This window comes from Kogia breviceps, chromosome 19 (assembly GCF_026419965.1).
Source record: "Kogia breviceps isolate mKogBre1 chromosome 19, mKogBre1 haplotype 1, whole genome shotgun sequence".
In the NCBI taxonomy this organism is placed as follows: Eukaryota; Metazoa; Chordata; class Mammalia; order Artiodactyla; family Physeteridae; genus Kogia; species Kogia breviceps.
The window spans coordinates 29,160,123-29,173,980 of record NC_081328.1 but is presented as its reverse complement, the minus strand read 5'-3'; positions in this window follow the sequence as shown (position 1 = coordinate 29,173,980).

Below are 13,858 nucleotides of genomic sequence, written 5' to 3'. Positions count from 1 at the left end.
TCTTTCAAAAGAAGGATAGCACACCACAAATATGAAAGTGTTTTATTTCTTCACATTGACCTCAATGTCAAGAAATATCAACTATTCAAAAGTCTATAGTTGGAATATTGGGAAAAATGGATCAGATATTTTTGCAGTGTTCTCTAGTTAACTGCATTATTGATTCATCTATCTATTATGACCAAATTTACTGATTTACCTTGCCAGTCTTTACAAAACAGGCTTCCAATACTCAAATTGTTCTCTTAGTAGAAAATGGTTAAATGTTTGAAGTTAGGCTAATAGATAGATATTTTTAATAGTTCTTTGCTTGTACATACATTCAGTGAATGTGCTTTGAGAGCTTACCCTGCATCAGGACTAAGCTAGAATGCTTAGAATACAAGCATGGGCAAGACATAGCATATGATTTCATGAAACTTTCAGCCTACTGAGGGAAAAAGACAAGCAGTTAAAATATTTTCCTATCATAGAGAAGTCAGGATGTCATTGACTTTACTGAATATTAAAATAAGTCATATGCAATGAGAAATTTGAACAAAGTGAAAGAAAGCATGGATTACTGGTAGTACTGAAAGTTATTTCAGAAGAACTGGATATTAGAAATTGGAGGGAATACTGCAAAGGGGAGATGAGTTACATAGAACAAAGTATCAGGACAAAATACTACAGAATATTACACCTTATTTCTTCATGCAGATAATGTGCATATATCTGATTATTATATTTGGAGAAATTAAAGGATTTATTCAAATTTTAAACAAAATATATTGAATTTGAAATTAGCAAAGCATTTATCCAAATTTTCCAGTAATAATAAAAATCAGTATAAACATTTTTACTTACATTTGGCATTTATATGTAAATGCATAGATATAATTTAGTTTTCTTTCTGAGTCCTATGGTGTCAAAAGACAGACAAGTATAAAATGAATTACAAATTACCTATATTTTCTAATATCTTTGTATAGAGAAGAACCTCCTTGCTATTTTCAGAGAACATTAAATTCAAAATAAATTAAGTGCAGCTCATTGCCATTTCCAAGCCTATTGTACCAGTAACATTAATTAGCATAAAAAATTTGTTGATTCCTATTGTTAACTCTAAGTACTCAATTTTCCCTGTTTATACCTTTTGGATTTTTTGGGTGAAGGAATGAGTGAAAGCTGATAAAAACAAAAGACTTAGCAGCTGTATATTTTAAATATTGCAGTTTTGCCTAAGGCTTGACTATTGTGTAAACAGAAACAATGTATATAAAGACTGCTAGCTCATTAGGTAATAATGATCATCTGCTTTCCCACAGCATTTCCCACTGCAATACAATTACATTTAGACCACTAGTTAATCACATTTATCTATCTATTGTTAAACTGGGCGTGCCACTGTCAGTGCTGTAGAATCTTATAGCTTGATTATAGCTTGCTATTGGAGTTTGGGAATTGCAACACAGGTTGAAAGCAATATTTTCTGTGAATTAATGAGGTACTCAGTTCATTTGCACTCCTTATCTCTATTGAACAGCTGCAAAATGGAAAAAGGATAATTATTTTAAATTTTGTTGTGCATGTATTAAAATTATATTCTACAAGTAACAACATGAAAGACTAAAAAAGATGTTAAGAGGCCTAATACACAGCAAAATTAAAAACTTACTTTTTGATGTATGCACCGAAACTATTAAGAATTTTTCCACTAGATTTTTCATGTAACATAAAATTTTTGATTATTAGGAAAAGAAATATATTTATTCAACATGTATTTGCAATTGACCAAAAATTTATTGTGTGGTTACATGGAAAACACTGTACTAGGCCCTGGGTATGCAAAAATAAATAACTTTTGGAGGATATTAAAATTTGGCCTGTGCAGACTGTGCCCTGCTTCTTTTCCTCATCATTTTTACAAGCTTTATGTATGTATTTGTTTGCTAATTTGCATTCTTCTCCCTTGCAGGCATTCTTTTCTTTTCCTTTTTTTGGCTAAAAACAACAGAAATTTATTGTTCCACAGTAGAGATTACCGATTAATCTTCTAGAGATTAAAAGTCCAAAATCAAGGTGTTAGTAGGACCAAAGTCCTTCTGAAAACTCTAGGAGAAGGTTCTTCCTTATCTCTTCCTGCTCTGGTAGCCCCAGGTGTTCCTTGGCTTGTGGCTGCATCACTCCAATCTCTGCCTCCATCTTCTGCCTTTGTGTCTGTGTCTCTATAAAAATGTCCCTCTTACAATGAAGACACCAGTCATATTAAATTTAGGTCCACCATAAGCCAATATGACCACATCTTAACTACATCTACAAAGACCCTATTTCCAAATAAGATCATATTCTGAGGTTCTGGTTATGCATTTCTTGGAGGACTATTCTGCCTAACACACATGCCATAGAAGAAGTGGTAGACATAGACAATATCATGTATTGGAAGCCATTCAATTACAGTAAACCTGAGGGACTCAGAGAGATGACTCTTACTAAAGATAATTCTGTTTTAGTCAGCATGAATAAAGGGTCAGATGTGACATTTGCTTAAGGTGGTTCTTTACCTTTTGAGAAAATTAGCTCATTCTCACTACAAACATAGTTTGGGAAGATGTTCTCTATTAATGCAGGCTGTATTCTGTTGACCAAAACATACCTAACACTGAGTAGGTACTCAAAAATATTTAAGAAGAAAAGAAGGAAGGACAAAAGGAAGAAAAAAAAGGAAGAATCTGTTCAATAGAATTTTCATAGAGATATTTTCTGAAATCCAAAGGAATACATAGGAACAACATCTAGCTCAGTCTGGGAAAGGTGAAGAATGTTTCCCTGGAGAGAAAAAGTGCTGAAACATTACATATATGAACATACCTCTTGTAGCCTTGATATTGTACAGTTTGGCTAAATATAACTTTCTACATTGGAGATAATTCTTCTTCACATTTAAGAACATTTTGCTTGGGCTTCCCTGGTGGCGCAGTGGTTGAGAGTCTGCCTGCCGATGCAGGGGACATGGGTTCATGCCCCAGCCTAGGAAGATCCCACATACCACAGAGCGGCTAGGCCTGTGAGCCATGACTGCTGAGCCTGCGCATCCGGAGCCTGTGCTCTGCAACAGGAGAGGCCACAACAGTGAGAGGCCTGCGTAGCACAAAAAAAAAAAAAGAACATTCTGTTTGATTTTTTTCCCTAACTTCTCATCTTGTTGTTAACAAACCCAACCTCCAATATTATTCTGGAATTTTGCTTAGTGGCTATATATATATATATATTTTTTTTTTTTCTGAAAATATGTAGATCTTCATTGCCAGAAAGTTTGGAGATGATCAATTGTTTTCTATTTTCTGGGGAACATAATAGACATTTCAATCTGTAAATTTATCCCTTCCAATGACAGAAAATATTCTTGTTATTTATTTGATAATCTCCTCCATTTCATTATAGTGAGGGGTTGATAGCTCAGAATCTTGAGTCACAATGCTTGGTTGCAGATCCAGGTTCTGTCCACACTAGCTGTATGACTAGAGCCAAATGGCTTAACCTTTCATACTATACTCTGTACAATTTTACAGATGCAATGTCTTCTCTTAAATCTCTGAGAGATGGGATATTATTTGGTTATAACTGCACACAATTTAAAGCAGTGCAAAGCATATTAGGGAAGAATTGCATCTTATACACACCTTCTTTTCTCACATTCTTGTACAGTGCTTTTTGCTATTTCTCTTTGCATTTACCTATTCATCTCTAAATAATGTTGTTACTGCTCTTCTATTTCTGTTTTAGAAATTACCTACTGACTTCGTACATAAGAGTATAAAAATCTCCTCCTCCAAGTGGGCCAGCACCAGCCCCAATTACCCCAGAACACATAATCAACTTATGGGAGCCCTCCCCCCTTTCCCCTCCAGAAAGTCCACAGTCACCACAAAAGACAGGTCCTTGCATCCAACCAGGCAGGGGGCCAGCCCTGCATACTAGTGCACCCACAGTAGTAGGCCAAACACAACAGAAGTACCAACATAGCTCACATAAGGGGCACCCCTAGAGAATATATCTTTGATGACTAGTGGAGAGTGTGCTTCTTGGCCACATAAGAGGTCTCTTACATAAGACCAGTGCCCCAAGATCAGGAAATGTAACTGACTTACCTAACACAAAAAGAAATAAACACAGAGAATTGGGCAAAATAAAGTGACAGAGGAACACTTTCTAAAGAAGGAACAGAATATAACCTCAGAAAAACAACTCAGTGCAGTGGAGATAAATGATCTACCTGAGAGAATTCAAAGTAATGATCATAAAGATGCTCAATAAACACAGGAGAAAAATGGATGAACACAGTTAGAATTTCAATAAAGAGTCAGAAAATATAAAGAAAACAAACAGGACTGAAGAATACAATAACTGAAATTAAAAGTACACCAGCAAGAATCAATAGTAGGTAAGACCATCAAAATGAAAGTATCATGGATCTGGAAGACAGAATAGTGGAAATCATCAAGCTGAACAGAAAAGAGAGAAAAAAAAAAGAATTTTAAAAATGAGGGTAGTTTAAGAGACATATGGGACTATGTCAAGCATACTGATATTTGTGTAATAAGAGTCAAAAATATATAAGAGAGAGATAAATGGGCAGAGAACTGATTTAAATAAATAATAGCTGAAACATTCCCTAACATGACAAATGAAACTGATGTCATAATCTCAAACAAGACAAAACCAAAGAGATCCACATCAAGACACATTATGATTATGATTAAAATGGCAAGAAATAAGATTAAGAGAGAATCTTTAAATAGCATAAGTGCTACAGTAAGTCCCCTACATATGAATGAATTCTGTTCTGAGAGAGTGTTCATAAGTCCCATTTGCTCATAAGTCCAACAAAGTTAGCCTAAGTACCCAACTAACATAATTGGCTATACAGTTCTGTACTGCAATAGGTTTATAATACTTTTCACAAAAATAATACATAAAAAACAAACAAACACAAAAATAAAGAAAACATTTTTAATTTTACAGTACAGTACCTTGAAAAATACAGCAATACCATACAACAGCTGGTGTACAGGGGCTGGCATCGAGTGAGCAGGCAAGAAAAGTTACTGACTGGAGGAGGGAGATGTTAGAGGTGAAGGATTGTCAGCAACAGGAGACAGAGGGAAATCTGCAATTTCACTCATGCCTGACATTGATGGAATGCCTGTTTGCATCTTTGAAAGTTTGCAACTTGAAGGTTTGTATGTAGGGTACTTACTGTAGTTACATACAAAGAAACTCTCATAAGATGGCTGACTTTTCAGTGGAACCTTTGAAGGACAGAAGGGAATGGCACAATATACTCTAAGTTATGAAAGGAAAAACGTACTACCAAGAATAAACTACCTGACAAGTTTATCATTCAGAATTGAATGGGAGAAAAATAATTTTATAGACAAACAAAAGCCAAAAGAGTTCAGTACCACTAGACTTACTTGTCAAGAAAAGTAAAAGGAAGAGAGCAAAAGAGGTGGCACTAAAGATAGTTATCAAATCACAAGAGGAGAGAGAGAAAAAAAAGAAGGAATGAAAAAGAACTACAAAAACAACCAGAACAGAATGAGCAAAATAACAGTAAGTGCACACCTATAAATTATTATAGGGCTTTCCTGGTGGTGCAATGGTTAAGAATCCACCTGCTAATACAAGGGACGTGGGTTTGAGCCCTGGTCTGGGGTGACCCACATGCCATGGAACAACTAAGCCCATGTGCGGCGAGCATTGCCCTCTGAGGAATGTGCCATTAAGACCCTCATAAGCCTCAGGGCCCGATTGTACTCTCCTTGGTATGCATCCTGGACTTTATGGTATGAACGTAAAAAAGGAGATGGCCAAAGGCCATCTCACTCCAGGGACCAGCTCAGATAATGAGAGTCCCTGGTTGTTCCCTAAAGCTAGGAAAAGCAACCCTGGAGGGGAAACTGGTGCCTTTGTGGAACAAGCGATAAACCCGCTGATGCAGATATGGTGGCAACTAAGCCTAGATGAAAGGCTAATTCTATAGAACAATGTTTATACAAACTGCTTTACAATGCTTTACAATGACTATGTAAAGTCTCTGCTTTAGGGGTATATATATGACTATGCTTTGTTATTAAATTTGCCTTGCAACCATTAGTTGTTTGTGCCCTTCTGATCCCTATACCTTTGTGCTTTCCGTTCCCTACCCCCTCTTGTCAATTGTTGCTGCACTTTGAGGACCCGCCGCGGCTGGCGACAAGTGGCGCCCGAACAGGGACCTGACGAGAGGGACATCTGAATCTCGGTAGGTGAACCCCCGGAGTTAAGAGTGAAAGTGTGGCCACATAGTAAAATTGATAGTAACTCGGGGCAATAGTCAGAAGTAAAAGAATATGGGACAAAAAGGATCTAAGGAGCGACAATTGTTCACTCAAGTTTTACTTTAGATGTTAAAAGCTCGCGGCACTACTGTGACTGCTTCTCAAGTTTCTGATTTTCTACAACATGTTTATGAAGTCTCTCCTTGGTTTCTAGAAGGGGGCTCTGTGGATGCCGCTATATGCAAGAGTGTTGGAAAGGATCTAAAAAGGCATTACGATAAAAATGGACCGGGTGGGTACCCGTTATTACGTTTAGTCTATGGAATTTGATTAAATACTGTTTCGAGCCCCATATATGATTCAGTACCTAACTTGTGTGATATTTCCCCTCCGGTCCCGACTGCTCCCGCCTTGATGGCTAAAATGGCTCTTGAAACCTCCTCTGATAAGGACGTCTGTTTCGATTTGGCTGATGCGGAAGCTAAATATAAAGCTGAAAAAATACCCCGATAAACATATTCTGGCTCAGGTGAAACAGTCTGTTAAAAATTTAACTTTATCTTCCTCTGCTCCTTTAAAACTGAACCCCTTACAGCAGGCTGTTAGAGGGGCATTATCTAGCGGTGAGGATCCTTTATTTTGTTGCCCTGTGGTTGAACGGCTGGATCCCCAGAATCCCCAACAAAATCTTCGATAGTATCAGCCCTTATCTTTTAAGATACTTAAGGGCTTGAAATCTGCCTGTGCCCAGTACGGGCCCATTGCACCATTTACTATAACTATGCTTGACACCATTGCTGCTGAAGCATTACCCCCTGCTGATTGGAAGTCGATAGCTCGTGCTTGTTTGAATGGAGGGGATTATTTGCTGTGGAAGTCAGATTATTATAAAAAGGCTGCCGAGCAGGCTGATCGCAATGGGGCTCATAATTTGCCAGTTACTTATGAAATGTTAGTAGGTGAAGGACAATATCTTGCATTACAGGATCAGTTAGCTTTTCCTTTTGTAGCCTATGCCCAAATTAATCACATTGTTCTTACAGCCTGGAAAAAGCTTCCCGCTTCTAGTCGAATGGAAGATCTTTCTAAGATACGTGAGGGGGCTGATGAACCTTATGCTGATTTTGTTGATAGACTACTACAAGCTGTTAGTCGTATTATTGCTGATGGCCCATCTGGTACAATTATAGTGAAACAATTAGCTTATGAGAATGCAAACAGTACTTGTCAAGCAGCTATTCATCCTTGGAAGAAAAAAGGAACTTTGGAAGACTACATTAGAGTTTATGCTGATATTGGCCCATCATATTTACAGGGAGCTGCCATTGCTGTCTCTCTCACTAAAGCTGGATTTGGTCCCCAAACTAAAAGGGTGCAAACATGCTTTAAATGCGGCAAGCCAGGTTATTTTGCCCTAGTATGCCGCCAGGCTGTATCAGAACCTGGAGCGGTGAAACCAGAAAATAATAATAACCCAACTAAACCTATGGGAATTTGCCCTCGATGTCAACGAGGACGACATTGGGCGAAGGAATGTAGATCCCAAACCCATAGAGATGGGACTCCTTTGTCGGGAAACTTCCTTTGGGGCCAGCCTCAGCCCCAACAAACAATAGGGGCAATGTCAGAAATACCCCCTCAATCGGTTCAGAAGAATTCAATGACAAGACCAACAATAAATTCCCCATCTCTGCCTTACAGCGGGCTACAGCAGGGAGTGCCGGATTGGACCTCTGTGCCTCCTCCGACCTCTTATTAACCCCTGATATGGGACCCCAAATAATAAATACAGGAGTTTATGGATCCCTTCCTAAGGGAACAGCTGGCATTATACTAGGGAGAAGCAGCATAACCCTAAAGGGCTTAACTATATTGCCTGGATTAATTGATGAGGACTATGAGGGAGAGATCAAAATTATGGTACAGTCTCAAAAATCTCCGATTATGATTGAAGCAGGTACACGTTTAGCTCAAATTTTGCTTATGCCATATATTCCCAAAGGGCAGGTTTTGCAACATCAAAAAAGAGGTACTAATGCTTTTGGCTCCTCTGATGCTATTTTTTGGGTTCAACAAGTTAAAAAGGAAAGGCCTCAGCTTGAATTAAAGATCAATGGAAAAATATGCACTGGATTAATCACTACTGGAGCTGACGTCTCTGTTATTTCTTGGATGCACTGGCCGCAACAATGGCCCACTCATTTTACAGTTACTCATTTACAGGGTATTGGTCAGTCCCATTCTCCGCAACAAAGTGCACAATTGCTGCATTGGCAAGTTTCTGAAGGTAATAATGGAATGTTTAAACCATGTGTTTTACCACATTTGCCTATTAACTTGTGGGACAGAGATGTGTTAGAAAAAATGGGAGTCTTATTAATAAGTTCTAATTCAGCAGTTAATCATATGTTATAGAATCAGGGATTTGATCCCAAATTAGGACTGGGAAAAAATCAACAGGGTATTAGAAACCCACTTGCTGCAATTTGAAAGTCGTCTAGAAAAGGTTTGGGTTTTTCTTAGGGGCCTTGGATTCTCCTCCACTCCATGCAGATCCGATCACTTGGTTAAGTGATGACCCAGTATGGGTGAACAAATGGCCCCCAACTAAGGAGAAACTTATTGCTGCACATGAATTAGTTCAAGAACAAGTTAAATTAGGTCGACTAGAAGTGTCCAATAGCCCTTGGAATACTCCTATTTTTGTCATAAAGAAGAAATCTGGCAAATATCATCTTCTTCAAGACTTAAGATCAGTAAATCAAACCATGCTTGCTATGGGGGCATTACATCCGGGTTTGCCTCCTCCTAGTGCTATACCTCGTGGATTTTCTTTAATAGTAATAGACTTAAAAGATTGCTTTTTTACTATCCCATTATTTCCCAAGGATAAAGAGTGATTTGCTTTTAGCTTGCCTGCTTTGAATTTTCGGGAACCCATGATGAGTTATCAATGGAAAATGCTCCCTCAAGGTATGGCCAATAGTCCAATCTTATGCCAACAGTTCGTAGCTCGAGCACTTAAGCCTATAAGGATAAAGTTTCCTTCTTTATATTTAATTCATTATATGGATGACATTCTTATCACTCATAAACATTCAGATGTCCTACAACAAGCATATAAGGAATTACAGTTACAACTTCAACAGCATGGCCTTATAATTGCCCCTGAAAAAATTCAAATGCATCCACCCTATTCATATTTGGGGAGATACATTTATGATCAAAAGATTGCTCCTCAAAAAATTGAAATAAGAACTGATTGTTTGCAAACATTAAATGATTTTCAAAAATTGTTAGGAGATATTAATTGGCTTCACCCTAGTTTAAAACTAACCACATTTCAATTACAACCACTTTTTGATATTTTAAAAGGGGATTCCAATCCTAATTCCCCTCAAGTTTTGACTGAGCCAGCATAAAAGGCCCTTGCTATTGTTAATCAAGCAATTCAAGCTGCGCAATTAACTCAGATTATCATTTACCAGTTTCTTTTATTGTTTGTCCTACACCTCATGTGCCTACTGCATTATTTTGGCAAGAATATGTAGTGCTAGAATGGGTTCATATGAAAAATACTTCTTCTAAAATAATAACTCCATATTATGAATTAGTTACACAATTAATACAAATGGGACAAAAAAGGGCTATTCAGTTAATGGGATCAGAGACAGCCAACATTATAATACCTTATACTGCTCAGCAACATTCCTGGTTATTGTTTACCTCCAATCACTGGGGACTCGCCTTTTGCAATTATCCTGGGAAAGTTGATAATCATTACCCATCTGATAAACTGGTACATTTTGCCCTACAGCCTTCTTTTATTTATCCGAAAATCATTACCTCCAAGCCAATCACTGGAGCTCGGAATGTATTCACTGATGGCTCTGCTAATGGTGTAGCAACACTCGTGTCTAATGATGTGGTAATAAAGGAAAAAACGTCATTTACCTCTGCACAAAGAGTAGAATTATATGCTATTGTTTTAGCCTTTAGAACATTTACCTCAGAATCTTTTAATCTTTATGCTGATAGTCATTATTTGATGACAGTTTTAAGGAATATAGAAACAGCTACAATCAGTCATACTAATGATTTACAATTGTTTAATATTTTTATACTATCACAGTCATATATTCAACAACATTCTCATCCTGTTGCGGTTTTGCACATTCGTTCACACTCTGGCTTGCCTGGCCCTTGGCGGATACTGCTACTAGACAAGTGTTTGCTGTGAATTACCTTACCAATGTACAACAAGCTGAACAATTGCATCACTTACATCATCAATCATCTAGTATGTTACAAAAGCAATTTAAAATTTTAAAGGAAAGCTCTAGACAAATTGTTAAAAATTGTGGAACTTGTGTTACTCATTTACCTATTCCCCATTTTGGAGTTAATCCTCGAGGTTTACTTCCTGGACAACTTTGGCAGATGGATGTAACCCATGTCCCCTTTTTGGGAAAATTACAATACGTTCATGTCACTATTGATACTTATTCTGGATTTATTCTTGCTACCCCCCTAGCCGGAGAGTCTACTAAATATGTTATTACACATTTATTACACTGTTTTACCTGTATGGGTATTCCAAAACAATTGAAAACAGATAATGCCCCAGGATATACTAGTGCCAGTTTTGCTCGCTTTTGTTCTATTTTTTCTATCCATCATATAACTAGAATTCCATATAACCCACAAGGACAAGGTATAATTGAGCACATGAATCAATAATTAAAACTTGTATTACAAAAAATAAAAAAGAGGGAGTATAATAGGACTCCACAGAATATGTTATGGCATGCAGTATTTATTTTAAATTTTTTAACAGTGAACAGATTTGGTCATACTCCTTATGAACGCCTTTTTTCCTCTACTTTGCAGAATTACGCTGAGGTTAAATGACGTGATCCCTTAACCAATGAATGGAAAGGTCCTGATCCTGTATTGATGTGGGGTCGAGGTTATGTTTGTGTTTTTCCAAAGGATTCTGAAGCTCCCCGTTGGCTCCCTGAACGATTGGTACGACATTATCATGCCTCCCACAATGGCCAATCTGACCTGAAGGATGCGGCGTCTCCACCTCAGTTGATCAGTGAGTGTCCCTCAAGCCCCACAGATACCTCGCAGGATGAGACGGAATTGAAGGCAGAGGAGGCGCCTGATACAGGAGGCAGGAAATGAACAAATAACTTGGTTTCACTTACAATGTTTAGTTTTTCAGGCACGGCGGTTGATGGAAGAAGGGCCAGGACCCTGTACCCCACTTACATTATTTTTGGCTATGATTGCAGTGCTTGGAGCTCCACCAGTTGAACGCCTTTCTTATTGGGCCTACATACCCGATCCACCTTTATTACAACCAGTTACTTGGGCAGAGGCTGATTTTCCTGTGTTTTATAATGATTCTACTTTTGGGAGAGTAATGGAGAATCTTCCCATCATGAATATGTCCATAAATTACACTAATTGGTTTAATTCGTTTCCTGTTTGTTTAAGCCCTTTGAATATAGAGTCAGGATGTGTTAAAGCTATAGCTTTGGAACATGCAATGGCTTATGAAACAACTATATAATCTCAATTTTATTCCAAGATTAATTCTGAATATAAGAAAGTAGGATCATCTGTACTTCTTCCTTGTAAACAAACTGTTTCTAAACGTGGGGATTTGACTATCAGTGTGTTTTGCTATAAAGATCATAAGCCTGTTCATTTTCAAGGTCGTATTTCCAGACTTAAGGTTGTGATCCCTTAGATCATTCTATTTTTATTGATCAGCTTCAGATGTCTGATACAGGATACTATTTGTGTGTTGAAGTATATGTAGGAGGGCAAGGGACTTTACAAGCCGGCCATAGTTTAAAGGTAGTTAAAGCTGTTACAAGTTTGAAGTTTCCCTCCTTTTTTCCTTCTGATTTTCCCCAATCTGATTTTGCAGTATGTAATGATACATGGAGTAATTCTCAAATCTGGTGCACCTTAAATTATAATAATGGTATCATTTTAATTTCTTCAGTTCCTGTTACTAATAATAGTTTGGTTTTTTATAAGCATTGGGATTTCTGGAAGTTTGCAATGTCTTATTCTTATCAACTGGTTATTACTTGTGTTGCACCCCCATATGCCTTACTAATAGGAGATTTACTAGCATGCAAGCTTGGCTAGAATTATCTGAAGATTTAAAAAGACCTAAATGATTCATTGGAATATTAATATGTAGCATATTAGCCTTAGCTGCTTTAACAGCCACAGCTGCTACTGCTGGTTTAGCATTAAGTAAAACTGTACAACAAGCACATTATCTTAATCAATTGTCTAAAAATACCAGTATTGCATTAGTATTACAAAGTCATATTGATACTCAACTAAAAACTGAAGTTGATGAGTTAAAAAATGTTCTCATAGGTTTAGGAGACCAAATTATGGCTTTAAAATTAAAAATGCATTTGATTTGCCATGTTAAATATACTTGGATTTGTGTGACTCAACACACTTATAATGAAACTGACTGGGATTGGAACAAAGTAAAAATACACATTTTAAGTGTATGGACTGATGGACACATTAGTTTGGACATACAAAAACTTAACGTGGAAATACAAACAATTCAAGAAGCTCATCTACAAGAAGACGGGCCCCAACAATTAATTCAAGGACTCTTGGATCAGCTTCAATGGTTAAACCCAATGCATTGGTTTCAAAATGGACTCACAAGATTGATTACCATGGGGTCATGCGTATTGTTGATTTTAATTGCATTACCTTGTTTATTATGCTTTATTGTCGGCCGTCTCGCTACTCTTCGTCAGGATGTGTATGGGTTGAAATTGCATTATCAAGCTTTAAAAAATAAAAGAGGGGAAGTGTGGTGAGCATTGCCCTCTGAGGAATGCGCCATTAAGACCCTCATAAGCCTCAGGGCCCGATTGTACTCTCCTTGGTATGCATCCTGGACTTTATGGTATGAACGTAAAAAAGGAGATGGCCTTTGGCCATCTCACTCCAGGGACCTGCTTAGATAATGATAGTCCCTGGTTGTTCCCTAAAGCTAGGAAAAGCAACCCTGGAGGGGAAATTGGTGCCTTTGTGGAACAAGAGATAAACCCACTGATGCAGATAATGTGGCGACTAAGCCGAGATGAAAGACTAGTTCTAAGAACAATGTTTATACAAAGTTTCTGCTTTACAATGACTATGCAAAGTCCCTGCTTTAGGGGTATATATATGACTATGCTTTTTTATTAAATTTGCCTTGCAACCATCAGTTGCTTGCGCCCTTCTGATCCCATACCTTGGTGCTTTCCGTTCCCTACCCCCTCTTGTCAATTGTTGCTGCACTTTGAGGACCCACCGTGGCTGGCGGCACCCATGAGCCACAACTACTAAACCTGTGCTCTAGATCCTGTGAGCCACAACTACTGAAGCTTGCATGCCTATATCCCATGCTCCTCAATAAGAGAAGCCACCACAATGAGAAGCCTGCTCACTGCAACGAAGAGTAGCCCCTGCTTGCCACAACTAGGGAAAGCCTGTGCACAGAAATGGAGACC